General features: G+C 38.0%; 1 long non-coding RNA gene across 9 annotated transcripts in view; it reads left to right on the top strand.

Annotated features, from left to right (window-relative positions):
* The window catches only part of LOC133743918 (uncharacterized), a 38,968-nt gene that overhangs the window by 272 nt on the left and 16,096 nt on the right, over positions 1–22,600 (top strand). For 3 of the 9 annotated variants that reach the window (XR_009863301.1, XR_009863302.1, XR_009863297.1), the window contains exons 2-6: positions 17–976; positions 1,412–1,723; positions 21,542–21,704; positions 21,809–21,896; positions 22,491–22,550. This is a non-coding gene — a long non-coding RNA (uncharacterized LOC133743918). The remainder of the gene's footprint in view (positions 1–16; positions 977–1,411; positions 1,724–21,541; positions 21,705–21,808; positions 21,897–22,490; positions 22,551–22,600) is intronic. The other 6 variants (XR_009863305.1, XR_009863303.1, XR_009863300.1 and 3 more) reach the window with 6 other exon arrangements.

The following is a 22,600-nucleotide window of genomic DNA, read 5'->3' as shown; positions in this document are numbered from 1 at the left end:
TCATTGGATGTTGCAGATTAATGTCTCTGGGTCTTGTAAAGGACGCAATGTTAGACTTGAATTTCAACTTAGCAAATCCAGCAGCGCTTGGATTCTTCACTGGGGTTGTGTTTTCCCTGCAAACATGTAATACCAAAACCCCCCAAATTTTTTCTTTTTTGATTTTTGTTTTTAATATCTAGGTGTGTGTGTGTGTATGGTTTTTGATTACTATGTACAGGAACTGGTATATTCCCAATTCGGGTACGTATACTTTCAAGCAAGGTTCATTGCAGACTCCATTCACCAAGGTCTTTTCAAAACCCCATTTTCCTATATATGAATATATTCTCTCCACATATTCCTCTGCTTTATTAAGTTTCAATTTTTTTGGACTTGTGGTAAATTTTAGTTCAGTTCAATTAGTAGTCTTAGTATGTTTAATATACTATTCTGCAATGTAAATTGAATATCATTGACAAAGTGGTTGTCTTTGACCGGTCTTACTCTTTTTTGTACATTATGTGCATGGGTAGAGAATTGACCCAACTGTAAGAACTAAGATCAAAGAATAAGAAATCCTGAAAAGAATGATCATTATGTTATAACAGCCATTTTCAAACTGTTAGTGGATCCTCTCCTCTGTTTCTTCTCTGAGTTGCAGAAAGGAGAATTATATTTGTTAACCATTGAGTTGCGGGACCCCAATATACATGCTATTGAATTTGTTGTAAAAGATGGCAGTCGAGATAGATGGTTTGGATTCTTTCTCTCATGGGCACTTTGATATTTAATTTATAGAGCTGACCTTAAAGCAGTTTTTGGTTTATATATCTGTGTTAGGTTGAAACTAAATCATGGAAATTTTTGAGTAGAAATTCCTGAGAGTGATCCAACTTCTTTAAAGCCCTCTGTACCGAAAGAGCTGATTGAACGCAAGGCATTTTTAGTTTAGGAAAGCAAAGGCAGACCCATGAGCTCGCCACAACAACAAAAGGTAGATCCATGGTTATTATTATTATTTTTTTTTTATCACAGTGCTCTTGCTGTGTTGGACTAAAAGGATTCTTGGTTGATACTAAGAGAATACATATCTATATGGACTTTCCATGGCCCCTATCTAATTGATAGACTATTGTCTCATATGACACACACACACACTAGACAATCAACTGATGATTTGTTTCGCTTTCTTTAATGTGTTCAATTTTTGTTTTTGTTTTGATTTTTTTCTGTACTTCAGCAAATAAGTGTGTAACTGAAAATTTATCAAATACTGAGGATAAGGCAATTACATTGTAATGTTGAAAATATTGCTTATATTTCTTCCACTTCATGGTAGTTTTATTTGGTGCATATGTTAGTGTGAGTCTATGACTATCACTGAAAAAACAAACCACATTGTATTGTTTACTTCGTATGTCTTACACAGCAAGACTATGAGGGTGCTTTGATAGAGAGACAAAATCAGCTATCGAAAGGAATATCCTTGAATGAGTTGCACAGTAGTTTTTCAACTTCCAATACCAAGAAAGTGGTTGGTTATAGAGAGCAGCTAAGGAGTGAAATGACATACTCTTACAAAAGGAAACATAACGTTCAGCAGTGGTTGCAAAAGCATACCACAGGACCTGCCAAAAACACAATCTCAAGTTCAGCTCTCGTGGATCTTGTTGACAAATCTATGGGAGGAGATGATGTAGTCTCACGGAGAAGTTATCATGTTGGCAACTATGAAGTAGTGGTTAGTTTCTTCTACTTCGAATCCTTAGTTTTGTATGACTTCGCTTTCCATAGGTTGGAATGATCTACTGATAGCAGCATTTTAATGTGGTATTTTAATAGTTAATTCCTCACATTTTGCTTAGTTAATTCCTTAACGAATCGATTTTTAACTTAATTTCTATTTTTTTAGGTACATTGGAGTAGATGATGATGAAATGAGCATTAGGTCCATAATTACCTATAAATGATGGAGAAAAATGGAAATGTACTAAAAGGTCAATTTTACACATTTTCCTACTCCGGCTAGGAGAAACCAAGCCAAGCAAGGAAGAAGGAGCGGCCGCCTGACCAAATGAACTCCAAATGAGCTGAAACTTTCCAGATCCATTCTAGACATCCTAAGGATCGTTTCTTATGAAGAGTGCCAGAGCTAGAATTGAGCGGAAGGCCTTCAAACAGTCAGCCCAATTTCCTGCAGAAGCAAAACTGGAAAACTGGACCCGTAAGGAGTCCAGCAGAGATTCTGGCCCAAAGACATGGAAATAAATTCTGAAATTTTACCAAAATGATCTACACTCATGGTAGATCATTTCATATGAAGAAGTCAAGAGCCAAAACTGAATTCCTGTTGGAGAAATAATTGAAGGAATAAAGGGGCAGAAATTGACCTAAAACCAGCTCAATATTCACATGTTCATGTTTCCTACCCACATGAAGAAAGCTAGATGCTTTTCTCTTTTTCCTTGGATATATTTTTCTGCTCCAATAGATCATCATCACTTCCATACTTCTGCACCTTCATGCCTTGCTTTCATTTCATCATTACTCCATCTTTTCCATATTTTACAAACCACTTTCATTATTTTTCTTCCATTTATCATTTCACTCTTCTTTTTCTTCCATATATAAACACCTTCTCCTCTCACTCTAAACATATTCCTTCATCCATTTCATCTTCTTTGTCTCTCCATTTCCATTCCATTTTTCTCTCCATTCTCTAGTTGCAAAATTCTGCGTTTTCAAGTAAGAAGAAGAAGAAGAAGAAGGAGCCGGGAATATCATATCCTCCATCGTCCACCTTGAAGGCTTGCTTCCAAGATTCAAGATTTCAACGTTTCAAGCACTCCATCTCCATCTCCAACTCACGGTGTAATTCATTCTTTTTCCTTATTTAATTTCGTAGGAATTTGTTTCTAGTTAACAATAACATTAAGGGCAAAGTTTAAGCCCAATTTCTATGATTGAATAAAAATTGTGATTTCTTTATGTTGATTTTTATGTTGCTTATGTGAGATTGCTTAATTGATTTTGGATTATGGAAAACTTTTATATGTATGTGTTCTTTGATGGCCAACTTAGGATATATGCATGTAATTGGTGCTAGATTTAAGTAGTAAAGGCTTTGGACAAAAGTCGAAATCAATTAAGGAGGATTGCAAATAGATGGACTTTTTCATACTAGGTTGTGCACTTTGGTTGACATCCTTTCTTTGTTCTTCATGCATTGAATGTGTTCTTGATTAGCTAGTTTTCTAGACTATGATTGCATGTTCAATAGGTTTAATTTAGGTGCTTTCACTTAGATTAAATATTCAAGGAAAGTAAAATATGGGAAATCATTTGCTTCGAATGTTTCACATGGTCAACTTATTTCTCATGACATAGATAATCAACTATAGGAATTGTAATTGGATTTCATTCATATGATTGTAGTTTTGATCTTTGTTTCTTGTGTTCCACCCTTGTATATGTGTTTTTACACTTTCTTTATTTCATTTAATTTTAATTCCAATTCTATAATCTCAAAACCCCCCTTTTTATATTAACTTGTATATATTTTTATTCTTTATTTTATTTTTGTACATAATACTTTTTACTTTATTATTTTAATTCTTTATTTGTTTTTTTTTGACAATGACAGGTGTACCCTCAATCCCCGGAATAGAACGATCCCTATTTGCTTATACTACTAACGATGTTTTCAGGGTTAAATTATGCGCTTGCTTTGAGCGTATCAATTTTTGGCGCCGTTGCCGGGGAATTGAAAAATCACTTGTTTTTGTTTTTAATTATTGTATATAAACTGTTTGATACTTAGTTTAAATTAACTAAGTCGTTTTTTTTATTGTTGAATACGAGTTTAATTGTGAGTTGTAAATTAAAGAAGGAATAGGTGAAGTCGTGTTTATTAATATTGGCGTAAACCCTTTATTGGTACCTAGTTCAGGTCCCTTAAGGTTGAGGGCGGCCTTTATTAACATTCATTGAACTGTCTAACACACTTAGGACCTTTTACATCCTAGTAAGAATATCCTATGTGAGATGGTGTCTAGGAAGGGGACAACGTTCATGACGGGTTTTTGAATCCAGAAGTGCTTACAAATGGGCCTAGCTCATGCCAAAATGGATTTTTCCTCTCGTGTTCACCCTCCCCTACCTGGCCATTTCAGTAAGGTTGCCCAACGGATGTAGGAGGGACTTTGTGTCTAGACGACTATACTTGGGCCGCACGTCCAGTTGATTTACCGCTTGGAATTAGATTTGATATCAATAATGTTTATAACAAAAGAAATACTTGTGCATACTCTTTACGTGTAAATTATTTTGTTGTTTCACACTTTATACTTGTAAAAATACTTTTTACGTTTTATACTCACTTGTGTACTTAACTTGTGTCTTATGTACAAAATACTTGTTAATTATACTTGTAGTTTGTAATTCATAGTTACTTGTTTATTTTTTTTGTATTTCTTTGTTAATATTAAGTTACTAACTTTATTTAATGTAGGTACCGTCTGGCTGCAAGACGTAAAATACAAGCGTTGCTTGGGAGGCAACCCAATTCAGAATATAATCAGATTTGCTTTCTCTTCCCCTTTTACTCCTCCATTTTCTTTTTGTTTTAGTAGTTATTTTCGTAAATTCCATCCCTATATGCTTACTTATTTCATTGCATGCTTTTAATTGATTACATTGAGGATAATGCAATATTTAAGTGTGGGGGAAGGGATTTATATTTTTGTGTTTCATTTTGAATCCTATAAATATTTTTGTCTTTCATTTTGAGTCCTATAAATATTTTTGAGTCCTATATTTAAAAAAAAAAAAAAAAAAAAAAATAATAATAATAATAATAAAATAATAATAAAAAAAAATAATAAAATAAAAAAAAATAAAAAAAAAAATAAAAAAAAAAATAATAATAAAATAAAATTAAAAAAAAATAATAATAAAAAAAAAATGCATTCATTCAGTCTTATTAAATTCAGCTATTTACAAAAAAAAAAAAAAAAAAAAAAAAAAAATAATAATAATAATAATAATAATAATAATACTCTATACTAAGCCATGTCTGCATCTCTGTAGGAGTTGAGGCTGAGCTCAAGGGAAATGTGAGAGCCACCGCCATAACCGCTACCTCTCTCGGAAGTAGTCTTCATGATGCCCAAGATGTCCTCACCATGCATGGGGAATAGTGGAAGGGTTTCAATCTCCTGGTGATCTCCTCCTCGTTGTTGCAGGGATGTTTGTCCTCCTGTTGTGCCAAAAGAGTTGTACTGGTATTAGTGTTGAAGTGTGAGGAAGAATATGAAACAAAATTTAAATCAAGAAATCCTTCATTACCAGTAGAATCGGTGGAACCAAAGTTGAGATTAATGGATCTACCATCATCAGTAGAACTAGTGGACCCAAAATTGATGTCAATGGATCCACCAGCTGGCCCAAAATTGATGTCGATGGATCCACCAGCACCAGTAGAACCAGTGGACCCAAAATTGAGATCAATGGATCCACCAGTACCAGGAGAACTAGTTCCCATGGGCACTTGAGCAGCCTGATTGCACCTCTTCATCTGCTTCTCTCGAGCCCTGACATTCTGGAACCAAAAATAAATGTTCTTGCCCTCAACATGTCCATACTGGTTCAGCTGGAGACAGATCTCGTGAATGTGCTCTGTAGTTGGGCACTTAACTCCCTTGTCGTAGTAAAGATCCTTGAGGATCCTTATTTGATCTGGAGTAGGAACCCACCTGGCACGGCTTCGCCAGAAATCTGTGTTGGCACTACTCCCAGCTGCTTGGTTGTTTCCTCCATCCTCGATTTGTTGCTGGGTTTGTAGCTCCATCAGTTGCAGAGTTCGTGGTTCCATGGTGATGGGTTGAGGGGATGTGAAGATCGAAGAGTAAAGTTGTCGAGTGTTTGAAGGAGTTGTTGTTAAAGGGATTAAGGATGATGATGGTGTGTTGGAGATCTGAAAGTTCAGAGGAAAGATGGGATTGAATCAACTAGATGGGAGAGAAGATCAGAAGAGAAGGATTGAATCGAAGAAGAAATATTTTGAGTTTTGAAAGAAGAGGAAAGCTGAAGAGTTGGGAGAGAGGGGCTGGAACTCAGGAGAGATTTTCGTTCCTTTGGAGTGAACAGTTGCGCCCTCAGAATGCACCTATTTATAGAGCGAGGTGAGCAGATCTCCACCGTTGGATGGACGATTCCTGTGATTCATTCTACGCGTTGGATTAAAGTCGCCCTGAAACCCGGAAAAGTTGTTGGCGCGTGGAGAGCGTGTAAGGGGACCGAGGGAATCTCGAGGCGCTGTGGCAGACAGCTGTAGCCGAAAGCAGATTTGACTGCCGTAAATCACGGAAGGGATAAGCCGTGACACAAGTGGGCCGTACTTGGGCCTGTCTCGGATCAAGGCATCACTGTAGCTTTGGGTGGAGGCCTGATGGGCCGAGTTTCAGAAACAGTTTTGGACATGATGGGCCGAGTTTCTGAAACAGTTTTGGATGAGTTGGGCCGGATTTCTGTAACAGTTTTGGATACGTTGGGCTGGGTTTCTGCAACAGTCTTGGATGTTTTGTGCCGAATTGTTGAAACAGTTGAAACAGTTGGTTTAAATAAAAGGATTGGTATGGATAATAACGTGAGCAGCCGTGCTCGAGTGGTTGAGTGTAAAGTTCGTGTACAAGAGGTCTGAGGTTCGAACCTCGCCTCTCGTTTATTTTTATTATGTTCGTTTATGACATAATAAGTATAAAATTTGTACACATTATATTAAGCACAGCTTGTGCTCCAGTGGTTGGGGACAAAGGTTTCGTGCAGCAGGTTAAGGTTCGAACCTTGCCTCCCCCGCTTATTTTATTTATGTCACTCCATCAGAACCCTCCTCCGAAGGCTGAAACCAGCAAGAAGGCTGCCACTCGCCCGCATACCGCTCCTCCAAAGGAGTAAATGGAGGTACAAGTCTAGGCTGAAAGACTTTAAACATTAAGCGCTGCATGGGAGGCAACCCATTTCAACCGTAGCTGTGGAGGAGCCATCAACGCAGATTTGCTCTCTTAAACTCTATCTCCTCTATTACTATTTTCTGATTGTATCTTTGTTATTTGCGTTTTTAGTTTTTGTTTTTAGGTTTTCTTGAGTTAATCATTCCATTCACATGATAATTGTTCATTGCATGCTCTAACTTGTTTAACATTGAGGACAATGTATGATTTAAGTGTGGGGGGAAGGATTAATGCTTGTAGTTAGTTTTTGTCATAAAAAGAAAACAAAATAAAAAAATCAGAAAATTAAAAAAATTAAATTAAAAAAAAAAAAAAAAAAAATCGTTAACTTTGTTTTAGGTTTTATATTCATGTTTTGGTTTTTGTTTATCTTTGTTCTTTAGTTTGTTTGTTTTGTTTATTTGTTGTTAGAGTCAAAATGAATTTTGGGTAAATATCTTCTTCATCGTAGGCGCATCCAATGGGATGTGATGTCTAAAGGTCTAGTTTGGATATGAGAAGTGCTGACAAAGGGTCTCGTCCCCTGTCAATCAAGTGAGCTGAGCTCCGCCAAAATCGTTCCTCTCTTCACCTGGTCATGTTCCAAAGGAGTTACCGAAAGGAGAAGAGAAATATCCCTAAGTCCAAAACGTTTTTTCTTGTATGTTGCATCACTTTATGTGTTGTTCTTGTTTTTGTTTTGTTTTGAGTCTTAGGATGCCTTTCAACTGTCTGGGATGATTCTATATCTCTGAAATCATGACTAAAAGAGGATCACAACATTGAGATGATTTTAACATGGTATTCTTTGGTTAATTGAGATATATGAAAAATGTATGCACTTGTAGTGGATATGGATTGCATGACCTTGGTACAGAATATGAGCATGTTAAGATGAGTTGTGATTCATAAAATCCATGTGAGATAATTGAACCATGTCCCTTTTTCTTGGAGTGAAATGAAAAATATATTCTTAATTTCTTGGCGATGTTTTGATGATCTCATTATTCTTTCATCTTGATTGATTGCTTGCCATAGATTAAGTTTAATTGACTAGAGAATGCTAGAATTCGCTCTTGTGCTTGTTGAGACGTGATATCAATACATGGCCCTGATTCTAGAAGGGATAGAGATTCTCTAGGAATTACCACCATTGCCAAATAAACTTGTGTCCCCATTTGTGCCCGTCGTGGGACCCCCCTAGATAAGCCCCTTTGAGCCTACATTAAGCCTTTTCGTTCATCACCCTTAAAATCCTTAACCATGAAGCTTAGTATAGTTACAACCCTACCCTTTGTTCTAAGGACTTAGTGGAGCTATCTTTTGAGACATACTACATGGGTTTGGTGCTAAGGATGAAGATTGAGAAGAGGTGAAAGTTCAAGTGTGGGGATAAACTTGTCCATAAAGAAAAAGATATGTTGAAGCCGTGAAAAATGAAAAGAAAAGAGAAAAATTGTGTACGGCTAAAAAGAAAAAGAAAAAAAAATATATGTTTATGGACTTTCATCCCCCATACTTAGTGATTTTGGAGTTTGCTTTGAATTGAAGGCCCACTACAGAAAAATTTGGCCTTTGTCCATTTCACTAGAGTTCAAGGGAAGTTTATATTGAAGATTGGGCCCAACATGAAGACATTTGGCCCTCTTATATTACCTCTATGGGGAAGTGACGTTTTTGCAATGCCTTGGTGAAATATTTCGAGATCTCTACATTCATATGAGCTCTACTAGGTTTTTAGGACACTTTGATAATCTTTACCTTTCATTTCTTTAAACCTTGAGCCTTAGCCCCATTACAACCTTTGAGAGGACCTTCTTGATCCTTAAGATGGGACAGCCTTTGATGTGGAGATGAGTTACAAGAGTTGAACCTATGGCAGTCCATTCGTGCAAGTAGTTGGTATCCTTCATGAGATCTTAAAAGAAAAATATATGTGCTTTCGTTTATATATATGTGATACACTTTGTTTATCTTTCACATATACTTGAGTGAATAAGCTTTTAAGCATTGCCATGATCTGAGAGAAGAAAGAGTGGATATACCTTGTGAGGATATGAATCATACTTGTCTGAAGCATGCTAAGCTAAACCCCATCACCATTGTTACAACCAAGTCCTACTTGTGTATGTGTGGATTATATGTTTTAATTAACTCTCGAATGCTTAACATTGATTCTTGATTGAGTGCTAATCTTGGTGTTGTGAAAGTATGAGATTTCTGAGACAATATGTTAAAGGGCAATAGAGGTCTTTGTGATGTCAACATCTTGGTCTTTGTCTTTGAATTTACTCTTTTATGTGTGACATTTTTTTTCTTTGTGTTTTGCTTTGTGTTTTACGTTTTTGGTTTCTTTGAGTCTTTGTGTTTTTGTTTCCATACTTGGTCATTTTTTTCGTTGGTTTCTTTGTTTTGTGTCATAGTCTTTTTGGTTTGTTAGTTTTTGATTTTGCTAAGGGACTAGCAAAAGCTAAGTGTGGGGGAATTTGATAGCAGCATTTTAATGTGGTATTTTAATAGTTAATTCCTCACATTTTGCTTAGTTAATTCCTTAACGAATCGATTTTTAACTTAATTTCTATTTTTTTAGGTACATTGGAGTAGATGATGATGAAATGAGCATTAGGTCCATAATTACCTATAAATGATGGAGAAAAATGGAAATGTACTAAAAGGTCAATTTTACACATTTTCCTACTCCGGCTAGGAGAAACCAAGCCAAGCAAGGAAGAAGGAGCGGTCGCCTGACCAAATGAACTCCAAATGAGCTGAAACTTTCCAGATCCATTCTAGACATCCTAAGGATCGTTTCTTATGAAGAGTGCCAGAGCTAGAATTGAGCGGAAGGCCTTCAAACAGTCAGCCCAATTTCCTGCAGAAGCAAAACTGGAAAACTGGACCCGTAAAGAGTCCAGTAGAGATTCTGGCCCAAAGACATGGAAATAAATTCTGAAATTTTACCAAAATGATCTACACTCATGGTAGATCATTTCATATGAAGAGGTCAAGAGCCAAAACTGAATTCCTGTTGGAGAAATAATTGAAGGAATAAAGGGGCAGAAATTGACCTAAAACCAGCTCAATATTCACATGTTCATGTTTCCTACCCACATGAAGAAAGCTAGATGCTTTTCTCTTTTTCCTTGGATATATTTTTCTGCTCCAATAGATCATCATCACTTCCATACTTCTGCACCTTCATGCCTTGCTTTCATTTCATCATTACTCCATCTTTTCCATATTTTACAAACCACTTTCATTATTTTTCTTCCATTTATCATTTCACTCTTCTTTTTCTTCCCTATATAAACACCTTCTCCTCTCACTCTAAACATATTCCTTCATCCATTTCATCTTCTTTGTCTCTCCATTTCCATTCCATTTTTCTCTCCATTCTCTAGTTGCAAAATTCTGCGTTTTCAAGTAAGAAGAAGAAGAAGAAGAAGGAGCCAGGAATATCATATCCTCCATCGTCCACCTTGAAGGCTTGCTTCCAAGATTCAAGATTTCAACGTTTCAAGCACTCCATCTCCATCTCCAACTCACGGTGTAATTCATTCTTTTTCCTTATTTAATTTCGTAGGAATTTGTTTCTAGTTAACAATAACATTAAGGGCAAAGTTTAAGCCCAATTTCTATGATTGAATAAAAATTGTGATTTCTTTATGTTGATTTTTATGTTGCTTATGTGAGATTGCTTAATTGATTTTGGATTATGGAAAACTTTTATATGTATGTGTTCTTTGATGGCCAACTTAGGATATATGCATGTAATTGGTGCTAGATTTAAGTAGTAAAGGCTTTGGACAAAAGTCGAAATCAATTAAGGAGGATTGCAAATAGATGGACTTTTTCATACTAGGTTGTGCACTTTGGTTGACATCCTTTCTTTGTTCTTCATGCATTGAATGTGTTCTTGATTAGCTAGTTTTCTAGACTATGATTGCATGTTCAATAGGTTTAATTTAGGTGCTTTCACTTAGATTAAATATTCAAGGAAAGTAAAATATGGGAAATCATTTGCTTCGAATGTTTCACATGGTCAACTTATTTCTCATGACATAGATAATCAACTATAGGAATTGTAATTGGATTTCATTCATATGATTGTAGTTTTGTCACGCCCCGGATTTTGAATGATAAATTCAAATCCGAAACCTGAATAATTACAATTACAAAATCCAAATCTCGAAACTTCGAGTTCATTATTACAATTCACTCTCACAATATATTATAAAGCTCAAATGAGCATAACACACCTCACAACTTACAATTGTTGTAAAACTCTAACAATTGCTCTAACCGCACGATCACCGTCCTGGTTCTCCTGTCCTGTAGGATTACCCGCTACACAATTTGAATAGTGTACCGGGAGTTGCAACAACACAAAACCCGGTAAGCTTTTTACAGCCAGTATGAGTAAACAAGAAAGAATTGTTGATTTATTTCCTTACAATTATTATAACTCAACACGATCACCATAAAAGGAAGGATACTCTTGAGGCTCTCTTTTAAGAACTCATTCTTAAAAGACTCAAGTATCCTCAACACTTCTCACATAAGACCCCTCACAGTCTCAAGTAACCTCAACATTACCCTCACATCACTACTCAACAATTGGCAGACAGACTCATTATATATATATAGACCCTTATGAGTTACTCTCAATTTCCCTCATAAGGTTACCACATATATATAGACACTTATGAGTTACTCTCAATTTCACTCATAAGGTCACTCCACATTTGGCAGACAGACTCATTATATATATATAGACCCTTATGAGTTACTCTCAATTTCCCTCATAAGGTTACCACATATATATAGACACTTATGAGTTACTCTCAATTTCACTCATAAGGTCACTCCACATTTGGCAGACAGACTAGAGCTCTAACTGAACGTAACCACTCGTCCGGCCACAGACGTGATTACGATTTAATACTATTAATAACCACCAGCCCGGTACGAGAGCGTGATTCACTAATAGATGCCATGGTCGCCTCGTGACCTAGTGATCTCCACAGATCACAACAATTTATTGTTCCTCAACAATAAAACTCAACACCTCTCACAATATATTGTTTCTCAACAATAAACTCAATACCTCTCACAATATATTGTTTCTCAACAATAACTCAACACAACTCCAACAATACATATTATTTCACGTAATAATATATATACAGACATTCACACAGGAATGTCTAGTAACACCAACAATAGTTCATATGATTGCAACAAAATAAAGCAATTAATTGTATTGGGTTCGTAATATGAACCACGTGAGGTTTACTCACCTCTAATCCAGCTGCGTCTTCTTAACAGCTAAAACAACAATTTTCCCGAATTGTCCGCCAAATCAATCCGTCGATAACCTAATCTAATAATGATCTTAACTTAGCCAACAACTCATAAATGAAATTAAACGACGATCCAACGCTCAGATTCAAATTAAACGATGATCCAACGGTCGGATCTGAATTAAATGATGATCCAACGGTCGGACCCTCACGGATCGCCTTTAGGATCATCCTCCAAAATTATCATAAAGACTCAGATCTTCTTGAATCACTCTAACAAACATCTCCATAAAATTATATGAAAATCCGACGGTCAGATTCTCACGAATCGCCTTCCGAATCACTATTTCTCAATTATACGAAGATCCAACGGTCGGATCTTCGCCCGTGACCTCACAAAGTCACCGGGACAGTCATACGATCAACATATCCAAAATTGAAGCAAAACCGATGGTCAGATCTTCACAGATCGTAAACCGAAGATAAACGTAAAAACGTTAAATAGTAACGTCAAAACGTAAATCCACTATTTATCAACTTTTTCTAACATGACCATGTTATATATCAAAACGCTCGTATGGATGCATAGATCATCGCCTAGATAATGAAAACTCGAAATATGGTCTGATGCGCCGCCACAAGCGGTGGTCAGTGGGCGGTCAACGCGGCGGTCAACGCCGGTCAACCACCTCAGATGGCAAAGTGACCAACTACAAACTGGTTCAAAATGAAAGGGTGGTCGACTTCCATACCTGGAGCTAAGTCTGGTTTGGCCTAGATCGTCCTAGATCAAGCGTTGAAGTTGGATTAATCTCGGTCGCACGATCAGATCCTAGATTGAATCAGAGGCGTCCAAAAAGTCAAACATTGATCTAGCGGTCTACACTCAAAATCGTGATGAAAGACTTACATAGGGATGATCAGGGGGAGGAGGAGATCACGAAAATGGGGAGGATCGGCCCGTGCAACGCCGGAAAAGTGGTTTTCCGGTCGGGTCGGGTTCACCTGGCTGGGGTGTCTTCGATCTCCATCTGGGGGCAGCGGCGGGGCAAGGCGACACCGGAGGGAGGCCGGGCTTGGAGCGGCGATCACCGTGGTGTCCGGGTCCGGAGCTGGAGGTGGCCGGAGGGGGGTGAAAAAGCCGGGTCGGGTCGAGCTCGACCCGCCGGGTCTGAGGGGAAAACAGAGAAAACGCGGGGACTGTTCCGCAAATTCAACATGTTTTCGTCCTTAATGAAAAATCAACATTTTTTTGATATTTATAGAAAATTCCCAATTTTCAAATATTCATAACTTATTCATACGAACTCCGAATATTGTGTTCCACATATGTATGAGATCGTATCGACGAGCTCTACAACTTTCATGAAGGAAGTTTTCCCAAATTTTGAACGTATAAAAAGTCAACTTTGTTGACCCCCTAAAAACGTTCGTTTTCGAAAATAAAATCGTTCGAACTAATTCCACAATTTTTCCAAGCTTCGTACTCGCTCCTACTATCGTGAAATCATTTCTAAAAATCCATGGAATTTAATTTGGATTTTTTTTCGGGGTATTACAATCTACCCTCCTTAAAGAAATTTCGTCCCGAAATTTGAGCGTAAGTCAATTCCTCTCGATTAAGGTTGACCTAATCATAGAATCTCCATCTTTTCCAAATCTGTAGTAATCTACAAAGCCACAATCCTTTGTATAAAAATACATTCCTATGGCCACTAAATCCTTTCATCACAATGTAAATTCACAAAACAACTGCTCAACATCACTCCACATCGATTACACAAAATCATCACGTGGATCATCTCATAGATCCTCACATAGATCTTCACATAGATCATCACGTAGATCTTCACATAGATCATCACTCTGTACTGGCATACAAGCACAGTAAACACTCCCACAAAGTGTTTCGCTACTCAATTAGCATCACGGTAAATCTCTATAGTAAAACTCAAGCATGCACCATTCTTCACAACAATAGAGATGCATCACTCAAAACAAATCATCCCCAAAAGCACGCCAATAAATTATGTCACCCAATGATGATGACTTGGGCTTGCTCAATCCTTGGGCTAAGCACTAGGGCTGGCCAATTGGGCCTGAAGAAATCGGACCATCCACATTTCGAACCGGCCCAAACCAATTTGGGTTTAACATTTGGGCCTACCATTCGGGCCGAACAATTGGGCTTACTATTTGGGCCTACAAATTGGGCCTAACATTTGGGCTTACTATTTGGCCCACAACTTTTTAGCTCGGCTACGGTATGAAATTGTACATACCGTAGGTATACCGTATATACGTATGCATATCGTACAGACCGTATATACGTATGTATACCGTACATACCGTATATACGTCCGTATATCAAGCATATACGAGATCCAAAAATATGTGTAGGAGGTAAGGTTCGAACTCCCGACCTCGAACACGAAGGTTTTGCTCCCAACCACTGAAGCAAGAGCTGCCTTCATTAATATATGCTCACGTGTTATATTTATTATGTCATAAGTGACATAAATAAAATAACGGGGAAGACAAGGTTCGAAACCTCAACCTGCCGCACGAAACCTTTGTCCCCCAACCACTGGAGCACAAGCTGTGCTTAATATAATGTGTACAAATGTTATACTTATTATGTCATAAGCGAACATAATAAAAATAAACGAGAGGCAAGGTTCGAACCTCTGACCTCTTGTACAAGAGCCTTGCTCTTCAACCACTAGAGCACCAGCTGCTCTCGTTACTATCCATGAAACTTCTTTTATTTATTCTATCATAAGCGATAGAATAACAACAAACTGTCGGTACACTCCACGTGCCACGACACGTCTCTTCCGTGATTTACGGAAAGCAAATCACTTTCGGCTAAAGCTGTCTGCCACAGCGTCTCGAGGTTCGGCCTGTCCCCTTACACGCTCAACACGCGCCAACAGCTTTTCCTGGTTTCGGGGCGACTTTAATCCAACGCGTGGATTCAAATTCTGAGATCGTTCATCCAACGGTGGAGATCTGCTCACCTTGTTCTATAAATAGGTGCATTCTGGAGAAAAACTGTTCACTCCAAAAGAAAAGAAATTTTCTTCCGAGCTCAAGTCTTTCTCTCTCAACTCTTCAGCCTTTCTCTTCACAAATCCCCAGTTTTTTTTTCACTCTCAGATCTTAAATCTTTTCCTCCAAATCTTCAATCCTTCTTTCTCAGATCTTTTCTTCCATTTGAAGATTCGATCTCATCTTTCCTCTGAGAATCTCAGATCTCCAATCACCAGTTCAACAACTCCAATCCTTCTAACAAAATCTCCCTCAAACACTAAACCATGTATTCCTCGATTTTCACATCCTCTCACCCCATGACCCAAGAGCCACGAACTCTGCAACTAATGGAGCTCCAAACCCTGCAACAAATGGAACCACAACAACAGCAACCAACAGAGGAGGGAGGAAACACCCAAGCAGCTGGAAGTAGTGCCAACATGGATTTCTGGCGAAGCCGTACCAGATGGATTCCTACTCCAGAACAAATAAGAATCCTCAAGGATCTTTACTACGTCAAGGGATTTAAGTGCCCAACTACAGAGCACATTCACGAGATCTGCCTCCAGCTGAACCAGTATGGACATGTTGAGGGTAAGAACATTTACTTTTGGTTCCAGAACGTCAGGGCTCGAGAGAAGCAGATGAATAGGTGTAATCAGGCTGCTCCAGTGCCCATGGGAACTAGTTCTCTTGGTACTGGTGGATCCATTGATCTCAATTTTGGGTCCACTGGTTCTACTGGTGCTGGTGGATCCATCGACATCAATTTTGGGCCAGCTGGTGGATCCATTGACATCAATTTTGGGTCCACTAGTTCTACTGATGATGGTAGATCCATTGATCTCAACTTTGGTTCCACCTATTCTACTGGTAATGAAGGATTTCTTGATTTAAATTTTGTTTCATATTCTTCCTCACACTTCAACACTAATACCAGTACAACTCTTTTGGCACAACAGGAGGACAAACATCCCTGCAACAACGAGGAGGAGATCACCAGGAGGTTCAAACTCTTCCTCTGTTCCCCGTGCATGGCGAGGACGTCTTTGGTAACCTGAAGGCTACTTCCGAGGAAGGTAGCGCTTTTGGTTACTATTCTGGTGGCTCAGGCGGTTACAACAGTGGCTCTAACGTTTCTCTTGAGCTCAGCCTCAATCCATCCGGAGCTGCTGACTAGGCTTAGCATAGCATAGTCCTCGTTTTCCTTTTTTTTTTTTTTTTTGTAATATTTAATCAATAAGATGGTGTGCATGTTTTCTTTTCTTTTTGTTTAACCAACAACAACACCAAGGATCGAACCTTGGTCACCCAATACTATTTTCAAAACCATAAACAACTCTACTGCACACATCTTTCATAATGATGCAATAAAAACAATCACTCAAAAAGAATCCAACAATCAAATATGTCGCATCGAGATCTAGCTAGTATCCTCTGAGTCAAACCAAACACAAACAATTTCATCGATAGGATTAGGGATTTATAAAGCTAAACACATCCTGAGTTAGCTAGGAAAAACCCACGTCTTTAGAGTTACTCTTACAACTCTTATAGAATCTCGATAATTCCATCTATCAATTGCTTCAACAAAAACTCACCACAATTCAATCCCTAACATTTAGCGATTCAGAAATCGAATCAAACTCCATATCACATAGTAATTCACTTGAACCACTATGGATACCTAACAAAGTCACTAAAATCAATATCCGAAATTGCGTTTAACTATATCACCTAAAATCAATCACCAAAGGCACACACTCTCATCCAACATCATTCACAAGAACTGATTCTAACTCTCCCAATTAATTACACCAAAATCAACTCCATTGCAAAACTTTAAGTGTCCCGCCTACTTAAACTTAAAACACACAACAACTTCAAATTCACTGCAGTCCATCTCCATACTACGATCCAAAACTTAAGAAAACTAGTTCACCACACAAAGGCCACAAAATTCAATTTCATTCACTTGAACAAAACTATATTCACAAGTCACGGTCAGGTCATCAACCCATGGTGTTCAAATGAATATTTCAAATCCAGTTTTCCTTGTGAATCGTAACGTATCGTTCCAAAATGATGCAAGCAACATCAACCACGTATATAAGACACATCTCGCGAACTCAATTCAAATTCCGAATCACCAAAACTACTACTAATTCCAATTCTACCAACAATCTTGATTCTGAAGGAATTATAGTACTCAACGACAACCCAAAACAATGGTCTCTCATCTCTAACCATCGAGCACAAAATAAAATTCTTGTCTCGCACCTTAAACCCTGCCTAACAACTTACAAGCACAAGGAAGAAGTAACCACAATAATTTCTTCCCTAACCTCAACCCTACTAACAAACTCTACAAGGACATCTCATTACAAAACAAGATATCTATTATTTGACATGTACATCTCATCCAAAAACATATGTACGTCCAACTTAAGAAGGCAAACTTTCTATCCATTAATACTCGTATCCACACTAGGTACGTGCATAGGTCCACATCATGCCTTCAACCAAACACTTCAACATCCAAAAGAACCTCACTTCCATACAACAATCCTCGTTGACTTAACAGAGTTGAATCAAGAGGTTCCTATTCCTCAAGGATTGTAACTTGCGGCCACTGAACTTATTCCTATACGAACCTACAAGACAACTGTAAGGTTCTAAGTACAACCCCTTCGAATATCCATCACCTAAGGAGTATAGTATGCTTGGCTAATACATGTATAACACTTAAAACACAGTATAAGTCAAATACAATTTCATATTAACCAAGTCAATACTATAGGGAAGGTATTCACGTTCCCTAAACGACCTAGCGGCCTAAACAACTCCCAACACTCACGCATACCCAATGACTTAGCCAATACCGAAGAGCACACGATGGGGATCCGCTGCAGACGGGCCATCACTCGGAAGGTATTGACACATCACCAAATATGCACCTTACGCTCTGATACCAAACTGTCACGCCCCGGATTTTGAATGATAAATTCAAATCCGAAACCTGAATAATTACAATTACAAAATCCAAATCTCGAAACTTCGAGTTCATTATTACAATTCACTCTCACAATATATTATAAAGCTCAAATGAGCATAACACACCTCACAACTTACAATTGTTGTAAAACTCTAACAATTGCTCTAACCGCACGATCACCGTCCTGGTTCTCCTGTCCTGTAGGATTACCCGCTACACAATTTGAATAGTGTACCGGGAGTTGCAACAACACAAAACCCGGTAAGCTTTTTACAGCCAGTATGAGTAAACAAGAAAGAATTGTTGATTTATTTCCTTACAATTATTATAACTCAACACGATCACCATAAAAGGAAGGATACTCTTGAGGCTCTCTTTTAAGAACTCATTCTTAAAAAACTCAAGTATCCTCAACACTTCTCACATAAGACCCCTCACAGTCTCAAGTAACCTCAACATTACCCTCACATCACTACTCAACAATTGGCAGACAGACTCATTATATATATATAGACCCTTATGAGTTACTCTCAATTTCCCTCATAAGGTTACCACATATATATAGACACTTATGAGTTACTCTCAATTTCACTCATAAGGTCACTCCACATTTGGCAGACAGACTCATTATATATATATAGACCCTTATGAGTTACTCTCAATTTCCCTCATAAGGTTACCACATATATATAGACACTTATGAGTTACTCTCAATTTCACTCATAAGGTCACTCCACATTTGGCAGACAGACTAGAGCTCTAACTGAACGTAACCACTCGTCCGGCCACAGACGTGATTACGATTTAATACTATTAATAACCACCAGCCCGGTACGAGAGCGTGATTCACTAATAGATGCCATGGTCGCCTCGTGACCTAGTGATCTCCACAGATCACAACAATTTATTGTTCCTCAACAATAAAACTCAACACCTCTCACAATATATTGTTTCTCAACAATAAACTCAATACCTCTCACAATATATTGTTTCTCAACAATAACTCAACACAACTCCAACAATACATATTATTTCACGTAATAATATATATACAGACATTCACACAGGAATGTCTAGTAACACCAACAATAGTTCATATGATTGCAACAAAATAAAGCAATTAATTGTATTGGGTTCGTAATATGAACCACGTGAGGTTTACTCACCTCTAATCCAGCTGCGTCTTCTTAACAGCTAAAACAACAATTTTCCCGAATTGTCCGCCAAATCAATCCGTCGATAACCTAATCTAATAATGATCTTAACTTAGCCAACAACTCATAAATGAAATTAAACGACGATCCAACGCTCAGATTCAAATTAAACGATGATCCAACGGTCGGATCTGAATTAAATGATGATCCAACGGTCGGACCCTCACGGATCGCCTTTAGGATCATCCTCCAAAATTATCATAAAGACTCAGATCTTCTTGAATCACTCTAACAAACATCTCCATAAAATTATATGAAAATCCGACGGTCAGATTCTCACGAATCGCCTTCCGAATCACTATTTCTCAATTATACGAAGATCCAACGGTCGGATCTTCGCCCGTGACCTCACAAAGTCACCGGGACAGTCATACGATCAACATATCCAAAATTGAAGCAAAACCGATGGTCAGATCTTCACAGATCGTAAACCGAAGATAAACGTAAAAACGTTAAATAGTAACGTCAAAACGTAAATCCACTATTTATCAACTTTTTCTAACATGACCATGTTATATATCAAAACGCTCGTATGGATGCATAGATCATCGCCTAGATAATGAAAACTCGAAATATGGTCTGATGCGCCGCCACAAGCGGTGGTCAGTGGGCGGTCAACGCGGCGGTCAACGCCGGTCAACCACCTCAGATGGCAAAGTGACCAACTACAAACTGGTTCAAAATGAAAGGGTGGTCGACTTCCATACCTGGAGCTAAGTCTGGTTTGGCCTAGATCGTCCTAGATCAAGCGTTGAAGTTGGATTAATCTCGGTCGCACGATCAGATCCTAGATTGAATCAGAGGCGTCCAAAAAGTCAAACATTGATCTAGCGGTCTACACTCAAAATCGTGATGAAAGACTTACATAGGGATGATCAGGGGGAGGAGGAGATCACGAAAATGGGGAGGATCGGCCCGTGCAACGCCGGAAAAGTGGTTTTCCGGTCGGGTCGGGTTCACCTGGCTGGGGTGTCTTCGATCTCCATCTGGGGGCAGCGGCGGGGCAAGGCGACACCGGAGGGAGGCCGGGCTTGGAGCGGCGATCACCGTGGTGTCCGGGTCCGGAGCTGGAGGTGGCCGGAGGGGGGTGAAAAAGCCGGGTCGGGTCGAGCTCGACCCGCCGGGTCTGAGGGGAAAACAGAGAAAACGCGGGGACTGTTCCGCAAATTCAACATGTTTTCGTCCTTAATGAAAAATCAACATTTTTTTGATATTTATAGAAAATTCCCAATTTTCAAATATTCATAACTTATTCATACGAACTCCGAATATTGTGTTCCACATATGTATGAGATCGTATCGACGAGCTCTACAACTTTCATGAAGGAAGTTTTCCCAAATTTTGAACGTATAAAAAGTCAACTTTGTTGACCCCCTAAAAACGTTCGTTTTCGAAAATAAAATCGTTCGAACTAATTCCACAATTTTTCCAAGCTTCGTACTCGCTCCTACTATCGTGAAATCATTTCTAAAAATCCATGGAATTTAATTTGGATTTTTTTTCGGGGTATTACAAGTTTTGATCTTTGTTTCTTGTGTTCCACCCTTGTATATGTGTTTTTACACTTTCTTTATTTCATTTAATTTTAATTCCAATTCTATAATCTCAAAACCCCCCTTTTTATATTAACTTGTATATATTTTTATTCTTTATTTTATTTTTGTACATAATACTTTTTACTTTATTATTTTAATTCTTTATTTGTTTTTGACAATGACAGGTGTACCCTCAATCCCCGGAATAGAACGATCCCTATTTGCTTATACTACTAACGATGTTTTCAGGGTTAAATTATGCGCTTGCTTTGAGCGTATCATCTACCCCAGTTATTTACTAAGAAGGGTCACTGATGTTGCCTTTTCTCTTTGTTATGAGTTCTTTGTCCTTCTTGAATACCAAATCCAATTTTAACTAGTTAAATGAAGGACCAGAGGACAATTGTTACTATGATCTTTCAGTAATTCACAGTATCTCAATTGTGCTTATACTTCATATTGACCTCAACATTTGCAATACATCTGCAGTGAAATTAGTGAAGCTCAAGATAGGTTTACCAGTCTACTACAGAGAGTATATTTAAACCAGCCAAAGGATCGGGATGTAGTGAGACTACTAATGGCACATGTTGGTCGCGGGGGTCAGGGAGATGTTGGACAGAAGATTTGTGATGAAATACTTGTAATTCAGGTATCTAAGTTGTATTGTTGCATATATATCGACACACAAAGACATACATGTGGGGCTCATGTTACAACACCCTTTGCATATAACCTGCCACTTTCCACTATCAGAGAAACAATGACTGCAAGAATGGCATGATGGAGGAATGGCACCAAAAGTTGCAATAGTAGTAGCCCAGATGATGTGATAATTTGTGAGGTATGGTAGTTATGGTTTTGTATTCTAGAACGTATAATATCAGAGCATACCTAATTGGCCACCAAACTGGTTGCAGGTTATTTGTTCAACTCAAGTGCCATGTGTCTGATTGCAAACTAGTTTGATCTTTCTTACTATTGCAAGTTGATGTAGTCATCCCTTTTGTAACAGGCACTCTTACATTACATTAAGACTGATTTTAGAATCGATGTTTATTGGAAAACATTAACTGCAAATGGTCTCACAAAAGAGAAGCTTGGAGTCATGACCGCCCCATTGTCTCAGAGCCTCTAGAATAAATTCCACTTTGTAAAGAAAGAGTGACCCATGAATATGTTATTTCACAGTAGAATAGCTAGGTGAAATGAAACATAAATTGGTTTGATTACAATCTTCTTTATTATTGGATTTGATAGCATTTAATCGTGTTGGATTGCAACCTATGGGCCTTTCTGGTTTTGGATCCTTCAAATCAACCATACTTGAGTTTCATTTTTATTTTTTAATTTTTTAATTTTTTATGAGTTTTACTTAACCCTTAGTTTTATTGTTTTACTATTCAAGTTTTTATTTGATATATCAACATTTCCACAGGCTGTTCATTCAGGTGTTGACCTTGAATCTGCTATTGAAGTTTTGGTTCCCTCAAATAGGGTAATCTTTGTGAACTAGTCAAAGATTTCACTGACTATTGAACTTCCCCT

This window comes from Rosa rugosa, chromosome 4 (genome assembly GCF_958449725.1).
Source record: "Rosa rugosa chromosome 4, drRosRugo1.1, whole genome shotgun sequence".
Taxonomy (NCBI): domain Eukaryota; kingdom Viridiplantae; phylum Streptophyta; class Magnoliopsida; order Rosales; family Rosaceae; genus Rosa; species Rosa rugosa.
The sequence above is the reverse complement of the archived record's forward strand: the minus strand, read 5'-3'. Positions and strand labels throughout refer to the sequence as shown.